Below are 16,146 nucleotides of genomic sequence, written 5' to 3' on the forward strand. Positions count from 1 at the left end.
GGATCATAGCCCAGAAAACGTAAATTCCCCAGGCCTTAAGAAATCATAAAATGCCAGATAGGGAGACTTGGCAAATACAGTATCTCACAAAAGTGAGTATACCCCTCACATTTTTGTAAATATTTTATTATATCTTTTCATGTGACAACACTAAGGAAATGACACTTTGCTACAATGTAAAGTAGTGAGTGTACAGCTTGTATAACAGTGTAAATTTGTTGCCCCCTCAAAATAACCCAACACACAGCCATTAATGTTTAAACTGCTGGCAACAAAAGTGAGTACACCCCTAAGGAAAAATGTCCAAATTGGGCCCAAAGTGTCAATATTTTGTGTGGCCACCATTATTTTCCAGCACTGCCTTAACCTTCTTGGGCATGGAGTTTACCAGAGCTTCACAGGTTGCCACTGGAGTCCTCTTCCACTCCTCCATGATGACATCAAGGAGCTGGTGGATGTTAGAGACCTTGCACTCCTCCACCTTCCTTTTGAGGATGCCCCACAGATGCTTGATAAGATTTAGGGCTGGAGACATGCTTGGTCAGTCCATCACCTTTACCCTCAGGACACACTTGTCTTTGTACTCCTCACCTGGTTGCCACCACACATGCTTGACACCATCTGAACCAAATAAGTTTATCTTGGTCTCTTTAGACCACAGGACATAGTCCCAGTAATCCATGTCCTTAGTCTGCTTGTCTTCAGCAAACTGTTTGCGGGCTTTCTTGTGCATCATCTTTAGGAGAGGCTTCCTTCTGGGACAACAGCCATGCAGACCAATTTGATGCAGTGTGCGGTGTATGGTCTGAGCACTGACAGGCTGACCTCCCACCCCTTCAACCTCTGCAGCAATGCTGGCAGCACTCATATGTCTATTTCCCAAAGACAACCTCTGGATATGACGCTGAGCATGTGCACTCAACTTCTTTGGTCGACCATGGCGAGGCCTGTCCTGGTAAACCGCTGTATGGTCTTAGCCACCGTGCTGCAGCTCTCTTTCAGGGTCTTGGCAATCTTCTTATAGCCTAGGCCATCTTTATGTAGAGCAACTATTATTTTTTTCAGATCCTCAGAGAGTTCTTTGCCATGAGGTGCCATGTTGAACTTCCAGTGACCAGTATGAGAGAGTGAAAGTGATAACACCAAATTTAACACACCTGCTCCCCATTCACACCTAAGACCTTGTAACACTAACAAGTCATATCACACCGGGGAGGAAAAATGGCTTATTGGGCCCAATTTGGACATTTTCACTTAGGGGTGTACTCACGTTTGTTAACACATGTATTCATTCTCTGATCCTTACCAGTTTGTCTGTGGGAAGACTGGCCTGCATGGACTGAGTATCAAGCACGATCCCCAGGAAGATGAGTCTAGTAACTGGCCCTTCTATTTTCTTGACTGCCAGTGGGATGTCTAAAGCCGCAAAAACTGATATCAGTTTGTGAAGGTTTGAGGGGGCCCGATCACCTCTCTCAATGAGGAAAAAATCGTCCAAGTAGTGGATCATTTCCTGACAACTCTCTATGTGTGTGAGGATCCAACTGAGTGCTTGTGCGAAGCAATCAAACAGCCAGGGACTACTCTTGGAGCCAAAGGGGAGTTTGGTGGCAAAATAATAAAACCCCCTCTAGGGCTGGGGAAAAAATCGATTTGAATCTTGAATCGAGTTGAGAGGTCAAATCAATTCAAATTTCCAGCAAATCGATATTTTAGATTTTTTTTTTTCACCAGGACCAGCGCTAACACCGCGCCGGTCCTGAGGAGCTGTGGGCAGGAGTTTTTAGGCGAGGCCGCGGCTTCGGCCTAGTCCGCAAGGCCTCGCCTAAAAACTCCTGCCTACAGCTCCCCAGGACCGGTCCTGACACTGCGCCGGTCCTGAGGAGCTGCGGACAGGAATTTATAGGTGAGAGCGCGGCTTCCGCCTAGTCCGCGAGGCTGGATGCCGCGGGACTAGGCTGAAGCTGCAGCCTCTCCTAAAAACTCCTTCCTGCAGCTCCTCAGGACCGGCGCAGTGTCCATCAAAAAAAAAAAATCTCGATTCGAATCGTGTTTTTTTTTTAAAAATCGCAGATTTTTTTTTGAGAAATTCGCCCATCTCTGACACCCTCCATATAACACCATGCCACTGCCAAAGTGAGCAGAATTGGAAGAAGTTTAAAGGCGTCTGCGATGTCAGGTTTGGACAGCCAAGCGCCCTCACCTACCCCAATGATACACTGAATTGCTTGATCCACCAATGCATATTTATGGGAAAACTCCTCAGATGGTATTAAAGCGTTACGGCTAGGCACCTGCGAACAATGAGGGGCTGACAAATCGTAAATTAACCTTAATTTACTGGAAAATTTCCCTTTGACAAGGCCCAAGGGGTTGACCCTCCAAACCTGGAAAGGGGAAGTTGGGAAAGGACCAATAACAAAACCCTTCCTGAGTTCAGATTGTAGTAACATATCCACTGCCTCTACATCTGTGGCAGATGACCTCAGATTCCGACATTCAAAAGTGCCTGACGGCAAGGAAACAAACCCAGTGTGGAAACCCCCCGTGAAACCTTCCACCAAAAATTTGCTCAACCATGGTGACGGATGGGAGGTTTAACAAGCCTGTAAAAAAGGCACATTGATGCAGCTTAGTCACAGGGATTTGTTCTGTCTCAGTGTACAGGCCAACTTGGAGTGAGCCTGAAAAAACTGGTGCAGATATGTAAAAGACGGCACTGACTGTAATTGCATGAACCAAGATTGAAACTATTGCATATCTGTGATTTGCCTAGAAAATAAATGGGCCAGCCTAACTTGTCACAAGGTGCCGGATGGACTGGGGTCGGGAGTGCAGTGCCTGAACCCCTGGACGTCCCTGGTAGCGAGGGGAGTTCCGAATTGGGGCACCAGTAAGCAGCGTTAGTGGATGATTGGCAAGTGGCACAAACTGGTGATCTAAGCCCAGCGAAATGCCGGCAAAAAAACTCTGCGTCTATGTTACTCCACACCGTCACCACTTGGAACTGAGCAAAACAGGTAGCGGCCTTGGCCGAAAAGGAGCGATGATCATAAAAATTTGACCCTCCATACTTCTTACCTAACTCTGCCACTGTGTAAAGGTAATGGTCCAGCTCTTCCCTCCTGAGTGGACTCACCGAGCAAATGACGTCTCTGAACAAACTAAAGGCCAGGACAAACTCCGGGATAGAGCGTTTTCGGTTGAGCCTATGATCTCTGGTCTTAACCACCACCGAAACATCACCGCAAGCGTATGACCTATTACCAGCAACATTGTGGGCGGCTATCAATAGTGATGCTAAATTGACATCTTTGCCCTCGAGAATGTCCTTCCTGATGTTAACAGGAATAAAATAAGCCAGGGTAATGAGAGGAACACCCATACTATTACCTGGGCCTATAGGTACAGGGCTTGGTACCAAGGGGGTCCCGGGACCTGCAGATGTCCCTGGAGTGGTAGACAGTCCTGACACTGGGCTCGGCTGAGCCTCCAACACCTCCACCCTAGCACGCAATTCTAGGCAGGAAGAGGCCAGGGCACTCAGGGTAGCGTGGATTTGAGAAAGGGATGAGGCAACAGTCAGAAGTGTAACTTGCTCCGCACTAGAGCCTGAAGCACAGGGGAACAGTAACCTAAACAGCTCAGCCTTGTGTGCTGAAGCTGTGTATGAAATACCCCTGCACTGCAGTTCATCCATGATTTTAGCGGTGGTCCAGGTTCTCAAGGAGTGTGTGCTACCATGTTCCGAACCCCTAGCCGGAGAAGGGGGGATGGATGCAAAATCCTCGATGTCCGCAGCCTGTGACATGACCTGCATAAAACCCAGAACAACGTTGTAAGCCAAGAAAAATAATTCAACTGTACCCGTTACCTACCTTAGACCAACCGGATGCCCCTCCCCCCTCTTTCTTTTTTTTTTTAATGAAATGAAAAGGTTTGAACAGAACTGAAATGTGACAGCTTCAGGAATTTACCAGGCCGAGTAACCTGAGGCGTAACCAGGCAAATTAACAACGAGAACTCAGGCCTTTGAAACCTGAAAACGGGTCAGGCTACCGATGTGTGTAGAGAAATGATCGTAGCATGAGTCATGTGAAAACAGATGAGGAGGCTTACCACCATTCAAGTCAATTAGACCATCTCAATCTGTACATACCTATAAACGTGATAGGTAGTGCTGCAGTGGTGACGCCATGACCTAATCGTGAAGATGTGATGCTAACATGAATGTAATAACAGAAATGACATGAGAACCAAATGCTGGGAAGTATGTGTAGCAGGACTAACGTGTCTGCTTTGTGACCACCTGAGGCCTAGCAGACCACCCAACGTGAATTCAAGCCTGAGGAGCCTGAAACGTGACAAGAATAGTGAAATGCGTTAGGGTGAGAACAGATGAGGAGACTTGCCGCTGTACAAGCCAATTAAAAACGATCACCTCAATCCGTTGGCACCCATAGTCGTGATGGGTGAATGCTACAGTGGTGTATGGCCGTGAGACTCAAGCTGTAAGAACGAAATGTATCGTGAAATGGGAAACAAAAAAAACAACCTGAAATAAACTGAACCGGGAAGAAAACAAGACAAAATAACTCAGAGAATCTGTTGAAATGAAGTAACACCACTATGGAAAGAAAACAAACACAAAGCTATCACTTAGAAACAACACGTACGTACCAAGTCGGATTCGAGAAATGAAAATAACCACTCCTGAAAATCCGTCATGAGGAAAACAAATGCCTACCTGAAAACTGTCTGAAACTGCAAAAATAACACTTTGCGTCCTGTTGATGTGTAGAAAACCAACTATGGAAAAAAGGGACATAAGCATACAACACTACCATTTAGTACAAATATGTGCAACATGAAAGCGATTAATCTAGGACCAAGATTCCTCTACCCTACGTATGCTGTGAAAAACATGCATGCTTATATGACCCCCTGACCTGAAAGGGGTGCCCTGCTGGCCGTAGCCTGAAATGTATCATCTGTAAAGTAGCAGGAGAAGTGAAATTTGCACGATTCCCCCATCAACACAGGCAGTGCTGACAGGGGAATCAGCAATTATTTTCACCCAGCAGAGTGGGGGGGTGAGGGAAGCGGTCCCTGCTGGGAGAGGACAGTGATTATTGCTTGCGATAATTGCAAGCAAATTCGGCAGGCTGGTTGTACCCCAGTTGATCGATTGATCAACTTTGTACATTCAGCCTGCCCATTAATGGTTTGAGTCTTGGCCTGGTTCAAGCTGAACTGGCTGATATTCGAACCGTGTATAGCTAGCCTTATGCCCTGTACACACGATAGGATTTTCTGATGGAAAATGTGTGATAGGACCTTGTTGTCGGAAATTCCGACCGTGTGTAGGCTCCATCACACATTTTCCATAGGAATTTGTGACACACAAAGTTTGAGAACTTGCTATAAAATTTTCCGACAACAAAATCCGTTGTTGGAAATTCCGATCGTGTATACACAAATCCGACGGACAAAGTGCCACGCATGCTCAGAATAAATGAAGAGACGAAAGCTATTGGCTTCTGCCCTGTTTATAGTCCCGACGTACGTGTTTTATGTCACCGCGTTCAGAACGATCGGATTTTCTGACAACTTTGTGTGACCGTGTGTATGCAAGACAAGTTTAAGCCAACATCCGTCGGAAAAAATCCATGGATTTTGTTGTCGGAATGTCCGATCAATGTCCGACCGTGTGTACGGGGCATTAGTCTTGACTGTGCTCTATCCAGCACCTAAACAGTATACCTAAGAAAAAACTTTTTCTAGTTTCAAATAGAGTGGGAATGATTAGACTCTCTGTCAGGTTTTTATTGCAGTCTGTGCCCCCATTATGGAAATTGAATCCTCTATTTGTACTGGTGACTATTGTCACCAAGAAAGATATGGGTTCCAATGTTCCAATGGAGACATCTGTTCTGGGGACAAATATTTAAGAGGGGAATCCCCTGTTTTGGGGGGATTTCATCTAACTTGTTGTTGGCTCTCTGGGACAGGAAGTAAAGTTAAATTTTCCAGGTGGTACACAGGCAGTAAAAATAACCTGACAGGGGTGTTAAAGTCGGCCACAGACGGAGCAATTTTCTTTCCTGCAACCATGGGTTGCAGAAAAGAAAATCGCTAGATTACTCCATTAACACTGTGTTGATGGGGGAATCTCTTTCACAGATCCATTGTGTTCTCCCGGCAGGGGGTGGGGGGGGGGGAAGCTGCCCCCATCGGGAGAACACAGTGATTACTGCTAGAGGCTATAACAGCTGCTATCAATAATTGCATGCAAAATCCAACAGGTTGGTTGTATCCAAGTTGATCTATCAATCAACTTGGGTACATTTAGCCTGCCAATACATGGTTCGAATCTGCGGCTGAGTTGGCCGAGATCTGAACAGTCTATGGCTGGCTTAAGCCCGAAGTTTAAGTATGATTTTTTGCATAGTTACAAGTATATCTCATACCTGACTGATTCTTGTGTAAGCTGCAAATCACTATAGTAGTTGCCAATAATATAGTGATAGCAGCAGCCTTCCAGGTCCAATGTCAAGTGACTCCTGTTCTGCATAGTAATCACTGGGGGTTGCTTGTTCTCTCCTGCCACAATTCAGCAAGCCTTGTAGTTTTTCATTGTATACAAGGTGTTCTCTGATTGGATGAGATGGATATAGTGATATCCCCTGCCTGCCTCTTCACCTTGTCCAATACAAGGATTTCTCTGAATGGTGTTAGTGCCAAGTGAGCGTCTCCCTGAGGTTGCTATGCAGCATTGAACAGTTACTCTGCAGAGGTGGGAAAAATGGCACCACCAAGGACAGTATCAGGGTGTAACAAGTTTTATTTGATCCAATGCCTATTATTAGGCTACTGAAAGACATCAGACTAATATCAGCTTATCATGCTGGTTTTGGCTTGATCTAGTGACACATGACAAATCATTTCTGTGCTGCATCTATGTTAACCCAAGGTAACCTCAGTCCAAAGCACAACAGTTCCATCGATTGCATTCCAATGGTCTTCTGAGCTGAATTTGCACAGCTGATAGATGGTTGTTGATCTGTGAGAACATTATCAGTTAGGGCGTCTGCCTAGCCACACAAGTGTGCATGCCAATAGATCACATGACTTAGACAATATTCAGATATAGGGATGTTATCAAACATTTCATGTGATATAAAGGGTAATCATAGACAGGAGTGTACTGTCTGTGCTGAACTTCTGCATAGTAAACTGGATGAACAAGTCAAGTTTACAGTGTGAATTCCTAACACAGTTTACTGCCCTTCAGACATTAGGGGGAGTAAACAAAAGGCTTGGTGGTCAGTGGGAGCAGATGTGGTGAGTAGAGGGGGGGATAGTGCCCCATCGTTGGTGTCAGTGGAAGGAATAGTGCCCTGTCATTGGTGTCAGTGGAAGGAATAGTGCCCCATCGTTGGTGTCAGTGGAAGGAATAGTGCCCCATTGTTGGTGTCAGTGGAAGGAATAGTGCCCCATCGTTGGTGTCAGTGGAAGGAATAGTGCCCCATCATTGGTGTCAGTCGAAGGAATAGTGCCCTGTCGTTGGTTAGTGCCCCATTGTTGGTGTCAGTGGATGGAATAGTGCCCCATTGTTGGTGTCAGTGGGAGGCACAGTGCCCCATGATGAGTATCTGTGGAAGGTATAGTACTCCATCATTGGTTTCAGCGGGAGGAAGAGGGCCTAGTATCAGTGGGAGGATTAGTGCCCCAAGGGACAGATAAAGGCATCTAGCCCAGGGGCTGTAGTGTGGAGACCACTTGTCTGACAAGTAAGAAGATCTCCCTTGTCAATAGTGAGCACTTTTGATTATAAGGCACTCATTTTTCTCTAAGTCAGAAACTCTGTAGAAAAGAATGCTCAAAACTGAGAGCATTAATTGGCCTAAAAGGTGCAAAAAAAAAAAAAGATTGAGTCTGATGAGTATGGGTTATTGGATCTGGTTTTTACTGGATAGAGTTTATTGTTTTGGACTGAGGATTTGTTTAGGGTGTGGTAAAGTTCACCTAAGAGTCCTTCCCAGCATGTAAATCCAGTAATAACCTCTATTACTAACCAGTTATTGTGCTCTTTGCATTAGAATACCCTTTGGGCATGCCTTTCAGGAAAAAAACCCTTTACACCCATCTGTAGTTTCTTTGAAACCTTAGCTTCTATAGTGTACATGCTGTTTCCCCAGCATAGTAAATTGTTAAAGTGGACCTGCCCTTTGCCTCTGAGACATAGGAAGTCTAGAACGGCCATCATTGCACAGTTTATTTATAGTGTGTGCTCATCTCTGTCCGATCATCTGTACCAATTTTTGTTATCAATTGATTTATTTTGCCTTATCTGTATGAGACACTTCCAGTTTGGTCCCTGCTTCATGGGCCCAAGGACTTATATGTTCATCCCATCACAACACATAAATTCATTAACATTTTGTGACATTTTTTTTAGCAACGATAATAGACACTTTGAACAGAATAACCCCTTGGCTACAGCATCTACACTATATTGTCAAAAGTGTGACGCCTGCCTTTACACGCACATGAAATTTAATGGCATCCCAATCTTAGTCCGCAGGGTTCAATATTGAGTTGGTCCACTCTTTGCAGCTATAACAGCTTCAACTCTTCTGGGAAGGCTGTCCACAAGGTTTAGGAGTGTGTCTATGGAAATGTTTGACCATTCTTCCAGAAGTGCATTTGTGAGGTCAGGCACTGATGTGGGCGAGAAGGCCTGGCTCACAGTCTCCACTCTAATTCATACCAAAGGTGTTCTATCGGGTTGAGGTCAGGACTGTGCACGCCAGTCAAGTTCCTTAAAGACATGGATGAGGGAGTTTGGGGTGGATAAATTAGAGCGAAGACTGCGAGCCAGACCTTATCCTCCAACATCAGTGCCTAACCTCACAAATGCGCTTCTGGAAGAATGGTCAAGCATTCCCATAGACACACTTCTAAACCTTGTGGACAACCTTCCCATAAGAGTTAAAATTGTTATAGCTGCAAAAGGGTGGGCAACTCAATATTGTACCCTACGGACTAAGTCTGGGATGCCATTAAAGTTCATGTGCGTGTAAAGGCAGACATCCCAATACTTATGACAACATAGTACAGGTAGAGCTGGATATACATTAGTAGAATTCCCTTCAGCATTTTTTGTTGTAAGAACATTTGTTCATTTTTCTAATCATTGGTAGGGATAAAGCAACGTTTGTTTTTGACAGCAGCGACGAGAACATTCGAAGGAGCAGGATGGATATTTTTTCTCGATTGTATACATTTCTAACAGTGTGTGTGATTTTCATTCGATAAAGTCCTTTCATTACAAAATCGAATGTTAAAAGCAAACGAAATCTTGAACTACCGTACTTTTAAACAACATTCAAGTTTTGACAATTTTTGTACAAATTTTCCTAAGAATTTTCATTCAAAATTCTAATATTGTTTACTCAGCTTTACACTCTAAAACTGTATCCAACATTTGCAGAGAATATTAAGGTAATATAACTCATATAAACCAATCAAATACTGATTTCCCAGCTTTATCGCAGTCCAAGTAGAAAAATGCTAAACTTTTTTCCTTTTGGTTTCTAAGGATCGAGGGCTTACCAGTTCCCTTTACATCAAGCTCATAGCTTCCAACATATAATAAACTATGTTAGTTATTAAAGGTCATTTCACACTCAGAATTTGAATGTGAGCTTTATTGTGTGGCCATGTGTAAGCATCTAAGGAAAAGAATGTAGCTATGGCTGTAACCTTTCTTGTAGACTAAAAAAGTCTTCTAATATACCAGTAAGTAGTGTGCTGGCTGTGTCCACCAAGATGGGGCTACCAAATGGCAAAAGGCACTGTTGCATTGACGTGGTCTTTACATGTACATGTGCATGTACAACTTGTTTTGCTTGCATGCTTTACATACTGTATGTTCTATGCTATGGGTGCTTTTATTTCCACAGATCGGCCATAAATCTTATCCATACAGAAAGTCACAAAAGTGAGTACACCCCTCACATTTTTGTAAATATTTTATTATATCTTTTCATGTGACAACACTGAAGAAATGACACTTTGCTACAATGTAAAGTAGTGTAGTAGTACCCTCAGTTTCTTTAGCAAGGCATTGGTCGTCTTGGAGGTGTGTTTGGGGTCGTTATATTGGAATACTGCCCCTGAGGTCCAGTCTCTGATGGGAGGGTATCATGCTCTGCCCCAGTATGTCACAGTACATATTGGCATTTATGGTTCCCTCAATGAACTGTAGCTCCCCAGTGCAGGCAGCACTCATGCAGTCCCAGACCATGACACTCCCACCACCATGCTTGACTGTAGGCAAGACACACTTCTCCTTGTACTCCTCACCTGGTTGCCGCCACACACGCTTGACACCATCTGAACCAAATACGTTTATCTTGGTCTCATCAGACCACAGGACATAGTTCCAGTAATCCATGCCCTTAGTCTGCTTGTCTTCAGCATACTGTTTGTGGGCTTTCTTGTGCATCATCTTTAGAAGAGGCTTCCTTCTGGGAAGACAGCCATGTAGACCAATTTGATGTAGTGTATGGTGTATGGTCTGAGCACTGACAGGCTGAACCCCCCCTCCAACCCTTCAACCTCAGCAGCAATGCTGGCAGCACTCATACGTCTATTTCCCAAAGACAACCTCTGGATATGATGCTGAGCATGTGCACTCAACTTCTTTGGTCGACCATAGCGAGGCCTGTTCTGAGTGGAACCTGTCCTGTTAAACCGCTGTATGGTCTTGGCCACCATGCTGCAGATCAGTTTCAGGGTGTTGGCAATCTTCTTATAGCCTAGGCCATCCTTATGTAGAGCAACAATTCGTTTTTTCAGATCCTCAGAGAGTTCTTTGCCATGAGGTACGTTGTTGAACTTCCAGTGACCGGTATGAGAGATATAACACCAAATTTAATACACCTGCTCCCCATTCACACCTAAGACGTTGTAACACTCACGAGTCACATGACACCGTGGAGGGAAAAGGCTAATTGGGACCAATTTGGACATTTACAGTTAGGGGTGTACTCACTTTTGTTGCCAGCGGTTTAGACATTAATGGCTGTGTGTTGAGTTATTTTGAGGGGAGAGCAAATTTACACTGTTATACAAGCTGTACACTCACTACTTTACATTGTAGCAAAGTGTCATTTCTTCAGTGTTGTCACATGAAAAGATATAATAAAATATTTACAACAATGTGAGGTGTGTACTCACTTTTGTGAGATACTGTAGATCTACAGTGCCTTAAAAAAGTATTCATACCACTTGAAATTTTCCACATTTTGTCATGTTACAACCAAAAACGTAGATGTATTTTTGGGGGATTTTATGTGATAGACCAGCACAAAGTGGCACATAATTGTGAAGTGGAAGGAAAATGATAAATGATTTTCAAATTTTTTTACAAATAAATATGTGAAAAGTGTGGTGTGCATTTGTATTCAGCCCCCCTGAGTCAATACTTTGTAGAACACCTTTCACTGCCATTACAGCTGCAAGTCTTTTTGGGAATGTCTCTACCAGCTTTGCACATTTAGAGAGTGATATTTTTGGCTGTTCTTTGCAAAATAGCTCAGGCTCTGTCAGATTGGATGGAGAGCATCCGTGAACAGCAATTTTCAAGTGTTGCCACAGATTCTCATATGGATTTAGGTCTGGACTTTGACTGGGCCATTCTAACACATGAATATGCTTTGATCTAAACCATTCCATTGTAGCTCTGGCTGTATGTTTAGGTCGTTGTCCTGCTGGAAGGTGAACTTCCGCCCCAGTCTCAAGTCTTTTGCAGACTCTAATGCCGCGTACACACGATTGCACATTCCGACACCAAAATCCTGGATTTATTTCCGACGGATGTTGGCTTAAACTTGTCTTGCATACACACGGTCACAAAAATGTTGTCAGAAACTCCGAACGTCAAGAACGCGGTGACGTACAACACATACAACGAGCCGAGAAAAATAAAGTTCAATAGCCAGTGCGGCTCTTCTGCTTGATTCCGAGCATGCATGGAATTTTGTGTGTCGGAATTGTGTACACACGATCGGAATTTCCGACAACGGATTTTTTTGTTGGAAAATTTGAGATCCAGATCTCAAATTTTGTTTGTCGGAAATTCTGACGAAAAATGTCCGATGGAGTCTACACAAGCTCCCATCGAACAAGGTGTTCTTCTCAGATTGCCCTGTATTTGGCTCCATCCATCTTCCCATCAACTCTGACCAGCTTCCCTGTCCCTGCTGAGGTGGGGATGGTGTGTTCAGGGTGATGTGCAGTGTTAGTTTTCCGCCACACATAGCGTTTTGCTTTTAGGCCAAAAAGTAAAATTTTGGTCTTATCTGACCAGAGCACCTTCATCCACTTGTTTGCTGTGTCCCCTACATAGCTTCTCGCAAACTGCAAACAGGGCTTCTTATGGCTTTCTTTCAACAATGGCTTTCTTCTTGCAACTCTTCCATAAAGGCCAGATTTGTGGAGTGCACGACTAATGGCACGTGCACATCGGAATTTTGGCCCGCAAAATGGAAAATGCGACCGTGTGTATGCTCCATCTGACTTTTGCTGGCCGAATTCCAGCCAGCAAAATATTGAGAGCATGTTCTCAATATTTTGGTCGGCAAAAGTTCCTATCCGAAAATGCTATCGTCTGTGGCAATTCCGACGCGCAAAATTCCTACGTATGCTCGGAAACAATTTGACGCATGCTCGGAAGCATTGAACTTCATTTTCTCGGCTCGTCGTAGTGTTGTACGTCACCGTGTTCTTGAGGGTCGTAAGTTCAGCAAATTTTTGCGTGACCGTGTGTATGCAAGGCAAACTTGAGCGGAATCCCGTCGGAAAAGCCGCCATATCTTTTTCCGACGAGAATTCTGATCGTGTGTACGTGGCATAATAGTTGTCCTGTGGACAGATTCTCCCACGCTGTGGATCTTTGCAGCTCCTCCATAGTTACCATGGGCCTCTTGGCTTCTTCTCTGATTAATGCTCTCCTTGCTCGGCCTGTCAATTTAGGTGGAGGGCCATGTCTTGGTAGGTTTGCAGTTGTGTCATACTCTTTCCATTTTCCAATGATGGATTGAACAGTGCTCCGTGATATATTCCTATAGCTTGGGATATTTTTATAACCTAACGCTGCTTTAAACTTCTCCACAACTTTATCCCTGACTTGTCTGATGTGTTCCTTGGCCTTCATGATGCAGTTTATTCACTAAATCTTTCTAACAAACCTCCGAGGGCTTCACAGAACAGCTGTATTTATACTGAGATTAAATGACACACAGATGGACTCTATTTACTAATTAGATGACTTCTGAAGCAATTGGTTCCTCTAGATTTTAATTAGGAGTTTTAGAGTAAAGTGGGCTAAATACAAATGCACACCACACTTTTCGGATATTTATTTGTAAAAAACTTTGAAAACCATTTATCATTTTCCTTCCACGTCACAATTATGCACCATTTTTAGTTGGTCTATCACATAAAATACCAATAAAATAAATTTTCGTTTTTGGTTGTAACATGACAAAATGTGGAAAATGTCAAGGGGTATGAATACTTTTTCAAGGCACTGTATTCAATTAATTATATTCAGAGCTAAAAGGGAAGCCAGAATCCCAAAGTAATATTTTGATTTATTAACTCACAATGACCTATATGCTCTGATAGGGGATGGTAATATAAAAATACATTTAAAGTAGTATTAAACCCTCTTATTTTTTATCATTAAAATATTCAGGTCCATGCAAACCTACACCATTTTTGTTTGTCTCAGTCACTTTAAGGGGTTGTAAAGCCTCAAGATTTTTCACCTTAATGCATTCTATGCATTAAGGTGAAAAACCTTCTGTGCTGCAGCTCCCCCCAGACCCCCCCCCCCCCTTTTTCTTACCTGAGCCCGATCCTAACCAGCGATGTACACGAGCACAGCCGCTCCACCTGCTGTCTCTCTCCTCATAGGACATATTGATAGCAGCAGGAGCCATTGTCTCCCACTGCTATCAATCAAATCCAGTGACACAGGAGCGAGGGGGGGGGGGGGGCGAATCCTGCTGTCTGTGTCAATGGATGCAGCAGCGGGACTCGGGTGCCCCCCCAGAGAAAGCGGCTTTCCATGGGGGCACCCCAGAAGAAGAGGATTGGGGCTGCTTTGTGCAAAACGATTGCACAGAGCAGGTAAGTATATTGTCATTTTTTATTTTTTTTTCTAAAACAACGGTTTACAACCCCTTTAATTTTTTAGGACCCATTCACATCAGATGCAGTTGGATGGAGTTTGATGCATTTCTGACTGCATTTAGTTTGCATAGACAGTCCAAAATCCAGGTTATCCTATGGGCATAGTTCACATCATTACAGTGCAGAACAGCTAAAAAATAGCTGGGGAATTACCCATCAATGGGGCTCTGAGCTGCATGTGCGTGGAGTGTCGCTATGTTTGGCTGCAATGCCAAGCTTGATTGCACTCTTAAGTGTGACTCCAGGGGACCCTGTTACGGAACGGAGCTACTCTAAAAATGGAAGCAGAGGCTATGTAAATTTAAAACGGACATTACAGAGAGATGACAGGAGAAAAACAGAAGGTAGACACCGAACAGAGTAAGTGCATGTGTATATATGCTGCTGTATGTATTTTTTTAGAAGGTAGATTCACATCATGTGCGGTACTGCATTGGGCAGCTATTTCAGTGCAGACCCACCACAAGACCAGACAAAATGCCTTGTCTCCTACCTGGCATTGCGGTGGTGTGTGCAGAAAAATAAGTGCTACTTTGTTCAGCGCAGTGCAACGCAACGCAATCTATCGCCTTACACTGTAGCCAATAGAACTTAAAGTGGACCTTCAGTCATTTTTTCAACTTTCCATCTATTAAATCTTCTGCCCTTGTTGTTTTAACTTTGGATAGTAAAACCTAAGACTCCTTGGCCAATCGAGTCTCAGGACCCGCTTCCTGATTGGCCAGGAGGAGAAGCAGAGAGACAATAGCGAATATTATTTCGCTATTGTCACACAACTGGGTGGGCTGAGGACGCAGTGCGCCCACCCTTTGTTGAAGCCAATTAGAGCCTCAGGCTCTAATCATGTGCTTCAAAAAACCACAAAAAAACATTGAAATCAATGCATCCGGTGTCCTGCATGTAGATTAGGGGCCGGGCGCATGGACTAGGGAGGCAATGCCCCTGTGCCCTGTATGGACGGGACGCCACTGCTTTAGAGGAATCCTTGGTGTGCTGATGTCATTTCTTCACAATAATACACCAGAATGTATTTGGACATACATCGCCCAAATGTGTATTTCTGCAAATGGGTGTCACTGGCATTTACGTACAGCCACCTGTACAACTCAATGAAAGGCTGCGGTTACATGCGTACAGCAATGGATTTGTGCCGCTGGATGTGTCTGCAACTAGGGGCACACGTTTGTCCCCGTATGTGTGTAACCCCTCAGAGTTGCAAATACCAGCATACAACTACAGCCTGTCATTAATTTGTACAGGCTGCTGGCCTCAGATGTATGCAAACACCTGTGACACTGTCAAATTCTCACGATGTATGCTTGAATTAGGATTGCCACCTGTCCGGGATTCACCCGGACAGTCCAGGTTTAGAATCATGTGTTCAGGTTTCAGTCCACCTGAAACCCAGACACATTATTCAGACAGGAATGTGGCTTGGAACAGGTCTTGACAGGAGGGTAAGGGGGCACTGGGGGTTACTTATTAAAGCTGGAGAGTGCAAAAACTGGTGCAACCCTGCACAAAAACCAATCAGCTTCCAGGTTTTACTGTCAAAGCTTAATTGAACAAGCTGAAGTTAGAAGCTGATTGGCTACCATGCACAGCTGCACCAAATTCTGAATGCTCCAGTAAGGCTCATCCACCTCACAAACCGCTCAGCATCTGCTATACCCCTCTGCCAATCCCTCCATTGGCTGCCACTCAGCCAACAAATTAAAACTCAAGATACTAACTATAACTTACAAAGCCATCCACAACCTGGCCCCCAGCTACATCACTAACCTAGTCTCTAAATACCAACCTAATCGTTCTCTTCGCTTCTCCCAAGACCTCTGCTCTCAAACTCCCTTGTCACCTCACCCCATGCTCGCCTTCAGG

The 16,146-nt window shown here is 44.2% G+C and overlaps 1 protein-coding gene across 2 annotated transcripts in view; it reads left to right on the top strand.

Moving 5' to 3' along the window:
• The window catches only part of STARD13 (StAR related lipid transfer domain containing 13), a 438,704-nt gene that overhangs the window by 256,759 nt on the left and 165,799 nt on the right, over positions 1-16,146 (top strand). The window lies entirely within an intron of this gene.

This window comes from Aquarana catesbeiana, linkage group LG02, assembly GCF_042186555.1.
Source record: "Aquarana catesbeiana isolate 2022-GZ linkage group LG02, ASM4218655v1, whole genome shotgun sequence".
In the NCBI taxonomy this organism is placed as follows: Eukaryota; Metazoa; Chordata; class Amphibia; order Anura; family Ranidae; genus Aquarana; species Aquarana catesbeiana.